Source organism: Mustela nivalis (genome assembly GCF_964662115.1).
Source record: "Mustela nivalis genome assembly, chromosome: 2".
NCBI lineage: Eukaryota > Metazoa > Chordata > Mammalia > Carnivora > Mustelidae > Mustela > Mustela nivalis.
Genome location: NC_139021.1, coordinates 185,828,324 through 185,838,243, shown reverse-complemented (window position 1 = coordinate 185,838,243; position 9,920 = coordinate 185,828,324). Strand labels below are relative to the sequence as shown.

The following is a 9,920-nucleotide window of genomic DNA, read 5'->3' as shown; positions in this document are numbered from 1 at the left end:
GGGTCAGAGAGTGAGACCTGGAGCTCCTCCCGCCCCAGACCACACATCCTGGTGGCGGATGCATCTGTCCGGCTTTCGGTGAGGGCGTGAGACGGTGCTCGGCGGCCGTGCTTGTGACACAGGGAAAGCCAAGTTATCAAAGGTCACCAGAGAGGGACCTACTTAGATTTTAACCAGTGACAACGTGACAGAAGAGTGGACATGACCCCACTTGTCTTTGTAGAGGGGGTGAGCAGGTGCGGGGGCGCTGGGGGTCGGCGGGGTCAGGGAATGGGCTTTACGAAGAGCGCAAAGTGGGTGAGTGGTGACAGGAAAACCAATCTGTTGGCCTCTGCCCCCAGTCCCTGGTGCTGGGCCCCGCGTCCCGTGGAACTTGCAGGCATTATGATCGTGGTCCTTCCGGTGAGGCCCTTACACGGCTCTTGGGGGGCTCAGCAGAGGGGCCCGGCCAGGAATGGAAGCTTGGAGCTCTGGACCCCATTCTCTGGGAGGGGGGTGGGCCTTGGTGGTGCATCAGGCTGGGGTCATGAAGCTGCACACAATCCCCCAACTGTGGGACTCTGGGTCCTTGCCGGTTCCGGAACACGTGGGGTGCTGGAAGGGGGTGCCCAGACCGGGTCCGGCGCTCCTTCCACACCTCGCCCTGCACCCTCCTCCTCGGCGGCCCCTCTACATTCCCGAGTTCTCGGAGCCGCTCCAGCGAGCCACCAAACCCAGCAGGGGGTCATGGGCACCTCCGTCTCAGCGGCATCGAAGACACAGATGCGGCTGGGGTCTGACGTCGGGGAGGGGCTGCCTGGTGGGACCGAGCCCTTAACCCCTGAGGTCTGACACCGCCTGCAGGGAGCCAGCGTCCGCACCCAGGGGAGTCGTCGGACGCCAGCCACTGTCGCAGGACTGCTTGGCGATGGAGAGAGGACGGCCTTTCCTGGAGGCCCGCTCTGTCCTGAGGTCTGAGCGCAGGGCTGCAGTGGTGAGGCTCGGCACGCTGCCTGCAGGGATGCGGCACTGAATGCCGTCCGTGTGTCCGGCGTGCACAAAGAGCCATAGTGTCGGGCGAATGAAGCTTTTCTTGTCAGCAGAACCCAGGTCCCCAGGTGACTCACCGCCCTGGTGACAGACCCGGCCGCCGGGTCCCCAGCGCACGGCAGAGTGGGCTCCTCTCCCACAGACATCTTCATGGCTCCTCTGTGGGGACACCTCCTCCTCCCTGGGGGAGGACACGTGCCATTAATGACTGAATGCTCGCGGCCCTTTGCCTGCAGGGACGGGGATGGGCAGGGCCCCAGCAGAGGACCCGTCCCTTCAAGGAGGACGTTTTCCAGTGGGGGAGGGGTAGGCCGGGAGTTCACGGTAAAGGTGCCGAAGACGGAGTCCTGGAGACCAGCGCCGGTGGCCCGCGTGCCGACGGGTTGTTGAAAGAGAAACCTTCATGGGAATGACACATCCAGCCTGGCCACGTGGTCAGGGACGCGCCAGGGGCCCCGGGACCTCTGCGGTGGCCAGCATGGGTGATGGATGGGGTCCCCCTAGTGGGGAGATGCGTGTCCCCCCCAAAATAGGTCCAAGCCCTGAGGCCTGGTGACCTTGTCTCTCTCTCTCAGGGGTCCAGCTTCCCCGTGCCCCAAGCTGCCTGCGCGGGAGCCCGAGTGCCGTCCCTGGGGTTGAGGAGGCTGTTTTCCAAAGCGTTTGCCTGTGCCCCCGGCTTCGAAGCTTAGCTGTCATTTTAGGTAGGAAAGGGGACTTGGGTCAAGATTAGCAAGTCTGCTTTGGGACAGAGCGGCCCCCTGGCAAGACAGGGTCCTCCTCGTCTATGGAAGCTGCCAGAAGCTCTGCTGGTGCTTGCCTCCTTCACACGCCCACGGGCAGGGGGCCCTGCTGGGGGTCAGACCCCTGGGAAAGAAGCAGGGGCAGAGCCGTTTCCTGGGAGAACCTGGCCATGGAGACTGTGGTCTGGGCAGATGGAGCTCCATGGGGGCTTAGTTCGGCTCAGCCGGCGAGAAGGGGCGAGGTCCCGGCTCTGCAGCTGTCAGGACAGGTCACCACGAGCTGCGGGATTCTGCTGCCCAGGGCCCAGCGGGCGTCCAGGGGCCCCCAGGGAGTGAACGAATGCCTGTGAGAGTGAGCGTATGTTGTGCTGGGGTGCTGTGGGGTGGGGGTGGGTGTCCCTACTGGGGTGGGCTGGGGCTTGGGGGGTCACTGGCCTTTGCCCTGTCCTGTGGGCCCGCCTCCCCACCTTGTGCGCCCGGGGCAGGCTTCTTCAGGCTCAGGACATGGGGAAAGGCCCAGGTGCTGTGAGCAACCTTGGGCCCTGGGCAGGTAGACAGTTGCACCAGCCCCGAGGGGACAGTCACCAGGACGCAGGACGCTGCTGGGACCTGGGAATGGCTCCTCCTTGGTGGTGGGGCGGCAGATCCCCGGGTGGGCGCCTTCCCAGATCTCCTGTCCCAGAGCCGCCATCTGCGGAGTTCCGGCCACATCCTGGGTGCCCTGGGCTCCGTGATTCCAGGAGGTGGACAGGCCTGGCCTCTCCACGTCCATGACACGGGGGAGTAGGGCGTTCGCTTCTCTGGGACAGCTACCTTTTCTTCCCTGGTGGTGCCCTGTCTTCCCATGCGGGCCCCGTGCCCTCGCGCCTGGGGTCCTCGGACGGGCGGCCGCTCCCAGCAGCGTGTCCTTGGGCTGAGTTCCAGCGAGTGAGCAGGGGGGACACGAACAGCTCCTGCTCCGAGCCGGTTCACAGTAGAAATGACACCACTGCGTGAGCCTCTGTTGATCGTTCACAGCTTTTCAGACAATTCTGAACTTTGCTGTCGTTTAAGGGAGCCCCGGGCTCTGACGGGACAGCCGAGAGCTGGGCCCTGAGCCTGCAGACGGCTGTCCTCCTGCCCGAGGCTCCGTGGCCGATGGAGGGGTGTCCTTGTCGGCTCTGGGTTCTCCGGGGACCCCTGCGCGATTGTCCTCTGCGCTGGCGGCTCCTCCCCCGAGCGTCACACGGCCGACGGGACTCAGCGTCAGCTGCGTTGGGATCGCGCCCGGAGTGACAGGGGCCTGTACAGGGCAAACGCTAGCTTTCCAGTTGGAACAGTCGGTCCTGAACTGGGCGGCGTCCCCCTCGCGAAGACAAGTCACTTGGCACCTACCCTGCGCCTGATGCGGGGCCTGGTCTGGGTCTGTGGGGACACGCGGATCCCGGTCCGGCCCCAGGGTTCGAGGCCGGAGCCCTCTGCCAGCAGGAGGCCTTGCCCAGCACAGTCGGGGGTCAGCTGGGGGAGCAGGGCGGGGGAGCAAGCCGGGAGGCACACAGGGGCCGCACGCCCGCACCTCGCAACGCACTGACCCATTTTTCTCTGGAGAACTAAATATGCAGTCAAGTGTGAATTGGGGCTTCCCCCCCCCCCCCGGAAGGAGCAGCTGGGGGAGAGAGATGGGGGGGGCAGGAGCTTGGGGGTGCAGGGGTGGGGTGCAGCTGCGGACAGGGTCAGGCACCTATGACCAAAAGGTGTGACAGCCAGTGTCCCACCTGAGGGTAGGCCGGTCCTTGGGGCCCGAGAGGTCTGCATTCTGGGTCCGTCCAGCAGGGGCAGGCCCAGGACCGGCCTGGGACCCGCAGAGGCTGCGATCGCGCTGCTTCCTCCCTGCGTGGGGCGGGGGTGTGCATCCGCGGCTTCTCAGACCAGACGGACGGAGCCTCTCCGGTGGGTCCGCTGGGGACTCACTGCACCACAGACCAGTGCCCTCCTCTGGGGGGGGGGGAGGGGACGGTGCAGGGGGTGGGGGGGCGGGACGCAGCCCCGTGGGGGGGGATGACCTTTGTCCCTGCGGGTCCTTCTGCCCCGCGCTCCTCCCCCTCTTCCCCTAGACCTGGGAGCGAAGGTGAGGAAGGCTGATTTCTGGAGGACGGGGGAAGGGGGCTGTGAGCCCGGCGGGGGCGGGAATGGCGGGAGAAGCCTGTGTGACACCCGGGTCCTCTGGGTCCCCTGGGCTCCACTGCAGGGGGCACAGCCCCTCCCCAGGGACTCAGAAGCCTCAAAGCAGGCATCCGCAGACAGCGACATTGCCTCAAAATCCAGGTGCTTTCAAAGGGTCAGCTTGTTTTTTTTGTGTGTGTGTGTGTGTGTGTGTGTGTTTTTTTAGGTATTTCAGGAATTTTTCCCTTTAGATGTTTGGTCAAAGGCGGACGTGGGTTTGACATTTATCCTAGGGGAGTCCAGCAGTATAGTTTAGGAGATAATCCTTGAAGATGTCCTTCCCGCGCTCACGGACACACGTCCACTCACAGGAAGTGGTCGTTACTGCCGTGGCTGCCGCAGGCTGGGACGCGGCAAGTTAGACTTTGAAGCTGGAGCTGCTCTGGCGTTGGAGGGCAGACTGGACCCTGAAGCCCGCGGCCCCGGTTTACCGAAGCCTTTCCCCCCAGGAATTCATAGTCCCTGCCTGGCTTTTTCTGATCAGCTGGACGCCCCTCTTTGGAGAAGGAAGGAAGCTTTGTTATTCAGAGACAGTTGGGGAGAAAGAACAAAATTTACATCAAAGTCCAGGTGATTTGATGAATATTCATGTGGACAATTTAATCAGCGCCTGTTCATCATCTGCATTTCCATGTGAAACAGTTTCCTGGAATATAAATAAAGACCCAGAGCAATTGTTTTGACTTTCATTTCTGTCTTCAGTGTTGGGGTTTCTGGCTGCCTTCAGGACTGGCTGCCTGTGTAGCCAGAGAGAGGCCGTGTCGGGACCCCTTGGGCGCAGACCACGGGGACGGCCACTCTGGGATCCAGCTGCCCCTCGCGGGCACCTGGCACCTCTACCTGCGACACGTCAGGCCAGTCACACCGCATGGCCTCCCGGCAGGACGCCCCTTAGTCTCGGGAATAATCCAGTACAAATACAGGGGACAGGGTTGTCCACTGGACCCCGGGGTGGCGGGCCCCTGGGCTAGAGGTGACTGTTGAGGGCGGAGGGCAGTCTGGGGGTCCCCTATGCCAGCTGGCCGCCCTGGTCATGGTTGTTCCTGGATGTCCCATAGGCGGGGACTGAGGTGCTGGGGGGCATGGGTGGCAGCCGGGGAGGTCAGCCACAGGTCGGCCACGGCCTCACCTTCCTCCAGCTGCTCAGGCTGCATGCAAATCCCGCAGCTCCGGGGGCTGACCTCCCAGGGGTCCGCACGTGCGTCCAAGTGAAGTGACACCTCATCTCACCTGTAAGCACGACAACACATCCGAGAACGGAACCCGGGGCCGGCTGCACGCAGGGCCACCTGGCGTGGCACAGGCTTCTGGGGGCCACTCGCTCCACAGATGTGCAAAGCCTCTGACCCAGCCGCTTCTCTTCTAGAAGTGGGTCCCGGGGAAATGATTAGATATGATTTTGCATAGGAAGTTAATTAAAAGACTGTTTATAATCGTGAAAAAATTAGAAACAATTGTCAGGTTTAATAACTAGAAGCCGGTGAGCAGCATTCCAGTTGCTCGTTGGAGCGGACCGTGCGGACCGTGAGCACCGCACCAACACTTTCTGCAGGACCACAGACCAGGCGGAGGGTCAGGCTTCACCCAGGTCTAGATCCGGTCGGCAACCGCCCAACGGCCACCGGGAGATCGGGGAGAGGGGCCCATGGAGGGCACATGAGGGCGCGGGAGCGACAGCGGGGGTGGCCGGTCGCAGACACCCACAGAGGATGGTGCATCCTCGGGGTCAGAGGCCGCAGCTCGGAGATGCCCGGATGCACACGCGGACAGCACGGGCTGTGCCAGAGTCCAGCCCTGCACCAGAAGGTCCTTGCTCTGTAACCAGCTTTCTCCCCACGAGGAGTGACAGGGGACCTGTGTTCCTCTCTTCTCAGGGCTTTTCTGAGTCTTTGTGGTGTCCCCCAACTAACCTTTACCACTTTGGTAATCCCCAGAGAAATACAGGGAATGTCCTGTAAAAACCTGCCTCTGTGTGGTTTCCCACTTCTGTTCACCTGTCGGGGAGCCAGAGGCGGCCAGCATGTCCACTGTGGCCCCGGCCACGGCCCCGCCGTGCACCTGCTGGGCCTACACCCATGGCACCGGCTCATCCAGCTTTGGGAGCGGAAATGTGCCGTCCGGTCCCCTTGGTCCGCATCGGCTTCTCTGGGACGGCATTAAGAAAGATGGACTTCTCGGCGAGCCCTTGCGTGGGGACTGTGAAAGAGAAATGACCGGGGTCTTCAAGTTTAGTAGCCTGATTCTTACGGTTTTAGCGCAGAAAGAGTGATGAGCTTCTAGCTTAACATGCGTCACAGAAACAGAACAGCCGTTTAATTTCTACCTTTGTGGAAGGTGAACCTGCTCCCATTTTGCAGGAATAACTGTTTTGCAACATGATTTTTTGCTTTTCAATGACCTCATTGAAATAAACCAAGGACGTCACCGGGGACAGAGATGGTGCCTCAGGGACAGCGTTCTGGTTCACCCATGGCCGGGGAGGTGGGCGCATGTCCTAGAGAAGATGCACCGTTCCGGCCACTGGAGCTGGAATCGTGGCTTTGGCTGGAATCTGGGCCTCCTCCCCAGGCCTCTGGTTGACATCATCCCCCTTCTGGGGTCAAGGGCAGGGAAATTCTGGAAATTTAAAAATATGCCCACATGGGGCGCTGGGCTGACGCGGCCCAAAGAGTGTGCGACTCTCGATGCGGGGTTGTGAGTTCGAGCCCCACGTTGGGCGGAGAGATTACTTTAAAGTGAAACCTGAAAAAACACCTGTGCACAAATTCGCGGACACCCCTCCCTCCGAAGGCGGAGGCCACGTCAGCGCCCTGCCTGCAGGGCTGGGCCTCGCACTGCGCACAAGCCAGGAGCACCTGCCAAATGACGGGCGGCTCCGCAGGGAGCCGGCCTCAGGCCTTCCTGTGAAGCGACCTCAGGCACAGGACGGCCTCGTGGCAGACGTGGGCCGGAAGCCCTGGTGAGGCTGCTCCCGGATTCCTGTGTCACGGAGACGCGGTGACAGGCACCTCCTACGGGACGCCACCGCGTTCTGGGCCGGCTGGTCTCGCACGAGCAGAGGACGCCTGTTCTGCCCACCTCGCTGCTTCGCGCCCAACCCGCCGCTTTTCTCTTCTTTTTTTCTTAGGATTTTAAAACAAATTCTAGGTATCATGTTATTTTGTCTGGATAGAATTCAGGATTTTTTCCCTCGCATTTTACAAGAAGACGTTGTGGGACGTTGCAGGCGCACACAGAAAGTCTGGCAGCCTGTGGCTCCGCGCTCCACACGTCGTGCTGCTCACCTCGGGGCTTCCTTCCTCCAAGAACCAGACAAGACCAAAGCTGTGACACCTTCCCCGCCGGGGAAACTGAGGCACGCTCCGGCGGTGGTTATCGCCGCGCTTGGCACAGAGTCTGAAAACCGGAGGGCGTGTGTGTGTTTGAGACGGCGTGTCTGGCCGTGTTTATGCCTTTCCCCGTCACCGCCCCCTGCAGGAGGGAAACAAAGCAAAATTAATTTAAAATTTTGATTAATTAAATTAAAATTAATGAAATTCATTAATTTCTCCCAGAGAGAGATTAAACCGCACGGAATCAGATTTTTCATCTCCCTCTCCCGTCCCCAGAACGAGTCCTTCCTCTCAGGGGGCGACGCTGCCCTTGTGGAGAGCGAATGGGGGGCCGGGGCGGCTGGTGACCTTCTGGGACCTGCTGCTTGGCCCACGGCAGGGGGTGTTTGGGTGAGGGCGCCGCGTGGCTGCGTCCGGGTCTCTCGGCCGAGCAGCGCTGGTGTGGACACACGCCGGAGGGAGGTCCAGCCCAGCACGGGGGGCCAGCAGTGCCCGCCCAGCCCCACGGTGGCCGCGCACGGGCCATGGGGACAGTGGCCGCGCCGGAGGGCGCCGGCACCGTTTGCGCAAGGGAATCCGGTGCTGTTGTCTTGGCTTCCATTCTCTGCAGGGGCCGCGGGCTGGGTGTTGCCACGACTCAAGGCCCCAAGGTCCCAGCCTCTCCACCTTCACCAGGGGAGGGGGCGTAAGGACCTCACGCAGGAAGAGACCCCGGGAAGGCCACTGGGATCCGTTCAGAGGGCCCGCAGGGTTGCCTGGCCGGAATCTTCCGGAGTGCCCCCCGGCTGCCAGCACACGGGCCTCCACCGTTCTGCCGTCCCCTCGCATCTGCCTCCCGAGCAGGTAGAAGGTGGGAGCGCACGACGGCTTGTTTCCCATTCACCCACGTTACAGGGTGACCCCAAAATGCCCTCCAGAGCAGAGGTCCCATGTGCGCCTCTGAAGCCCCCCACCCAGCCCTCGTGGGGACCGACACTGGTTTTAGTTTCTGCCAATCTGAAGCAGTGCAAGAGCCTCTCATTGTTTTAATTATCTACTTTTTAAGGATTTTATTTATTTATTTGGCAGAGAGAAAGAAAGCAGCAGAGGGAGAGGGAGAAGCAGGTTCCCCACTGAGCAGAGAGCCCGACCCGGGGCTTGATCCCAGGACCCTGGGACCATGACCTGAGCCTAAGGCAGAGGCTTGATGACTGAGCCGCCAGGCGCCCAGAGCATCTCACTGTTTGAATTTGAATTTCCCCAGTACGTTCAGGTCGCCGTCCCTGTGAACGGTCTCATCACAGCCTTTGTGCGTTTTGTCTCCTGGGCTTTCTTTCTATGATTGATTCGTAGGAAAATCATTATGTTTCCTAGATACTGATTATTTCTAGGTAACACACGTTGCAAGCAGTTTTCCTCCTCACCTGTGCCGTCCTTGTTTTGGATTTGTTTCTGTGTCCTGCTACACCCGAATTTTGTGCTTTGTTATGGATTTAGAATGAGTCCTTTCCTTCCCGAGTCAGCGTTTCTCCTTTCTTTCCCCGCATTTCCTCAGCGTGCTCTTGGATATGTCTTTCTAATCTGGTTCTCAACATCGGGCCTTTGATACATTGGGAATTCATGGTTGTCCTTGTGGAGAACTGGGGATCTAGAATTTTTCCCAGTGGGGGACGTCAAGTGTCTCGGAGTTAGTTATCGAATGGGGAGTGGTCATTTCCCTGCTTTGATTTGCAGTGTTCCCTGTACCGTGCGACAGGTGCCGTCCGTGTGTGCGTGGGGCTCCGAGGCGCTTTCCCGAGCTTTCTCGTCTGCTCCATGACCCAGCTGTGTGCCCCGGGACCTTCCCACCTCACGAGGGGGTGACTCGACTTTGAGACAGGCCTCCGTGATCTCATTATGACACGCCTTCCTCTTTTAGCATGGTCTTGGCTGTTCTTGGACTTTTAAGCTTTCAAATAGATTTTAGAATCCGTTTTACAAGTTGCACAGAAAACTATTTTGGGGTTTTGATTGTAGTTGTTTTGCGTTTATAAACTGATTTGGAGAGAATTGGCATCTCCGCGAAGCTGCGTCTTCCCATTCTTCAGCGATGGACGTCCTGTACTTGTTACGTCTTTTCTGAGGTCAGTGAGTCATGGTTTTTACTACGGCTTTCTCCATGATATCTGGAACATCTTACGTTAGATTCAGTTTTGGAGAACTTACAGTCTTTCTCTGTCTCTCCCTCTCTCTCTTTTGTGAGTCACGTTTCCTAATTAGTCACTGCTGACGTGGAAGCATGTTTTCCTCTCTGTGTGGTGAACTCGGAGGCAGTGGCCTGGCTGAACCTTCGCATGAGTTTTGATTATAAATTTCCTTTTATCTTTTTCTGTGCAAAGGTATAAAGATCTGCTAATAATTACCTCATCTTTTATGACCTGTATCCTAACCTTCAAAGTGAACATACCGACTGGCAGGAATCGGTACCATGGAACCGGCGTGGGAGCTACTGGCCGGGCCCCCACCCCCGGCCAGCCCCGGGGACCCGGCTTTGCAGATGCTTCGGGCTAGTCTCGGAGGACAGGAGACTCTGCCGGGTGACGGAGAAGGACGAAGAGAAGGACTCACCAGACAGAGGACCCGGACGTAGGGAATGTAT

General features: G+C 59.8%; 1 long non-coding RNA gene across 3 annotated transcripts; it reads left to right on the top strand.

Annotated features, from left to right (window-relative positions):
• The first annotated feature begins 246 nt into the window (after positions 1 to 246).
• On the top strand, positions 247 to 4,660 carry LOC309859235. Of its 3 annotated transcripts, none has more exons than XR_014308626.1 (3): positions 247 to 973; positions 1,605 to 1,730; positions 4,138 to 4,660. It is a non-coding gene; the product is annotated as an uncharacterized lncRNA (long non-coding RNA). The 3 variants fall into 3 exon arrangements; XR_014308627.1 differs by having other exon boundaries at positions 247 to 1,097; XR_014308628.1 differs by having other exon boundaries at positions 247 to 1,730.
• The last annotated feature ends 5,260 nt before the right edge of the window (positions 4,661 to 9,920 follow it).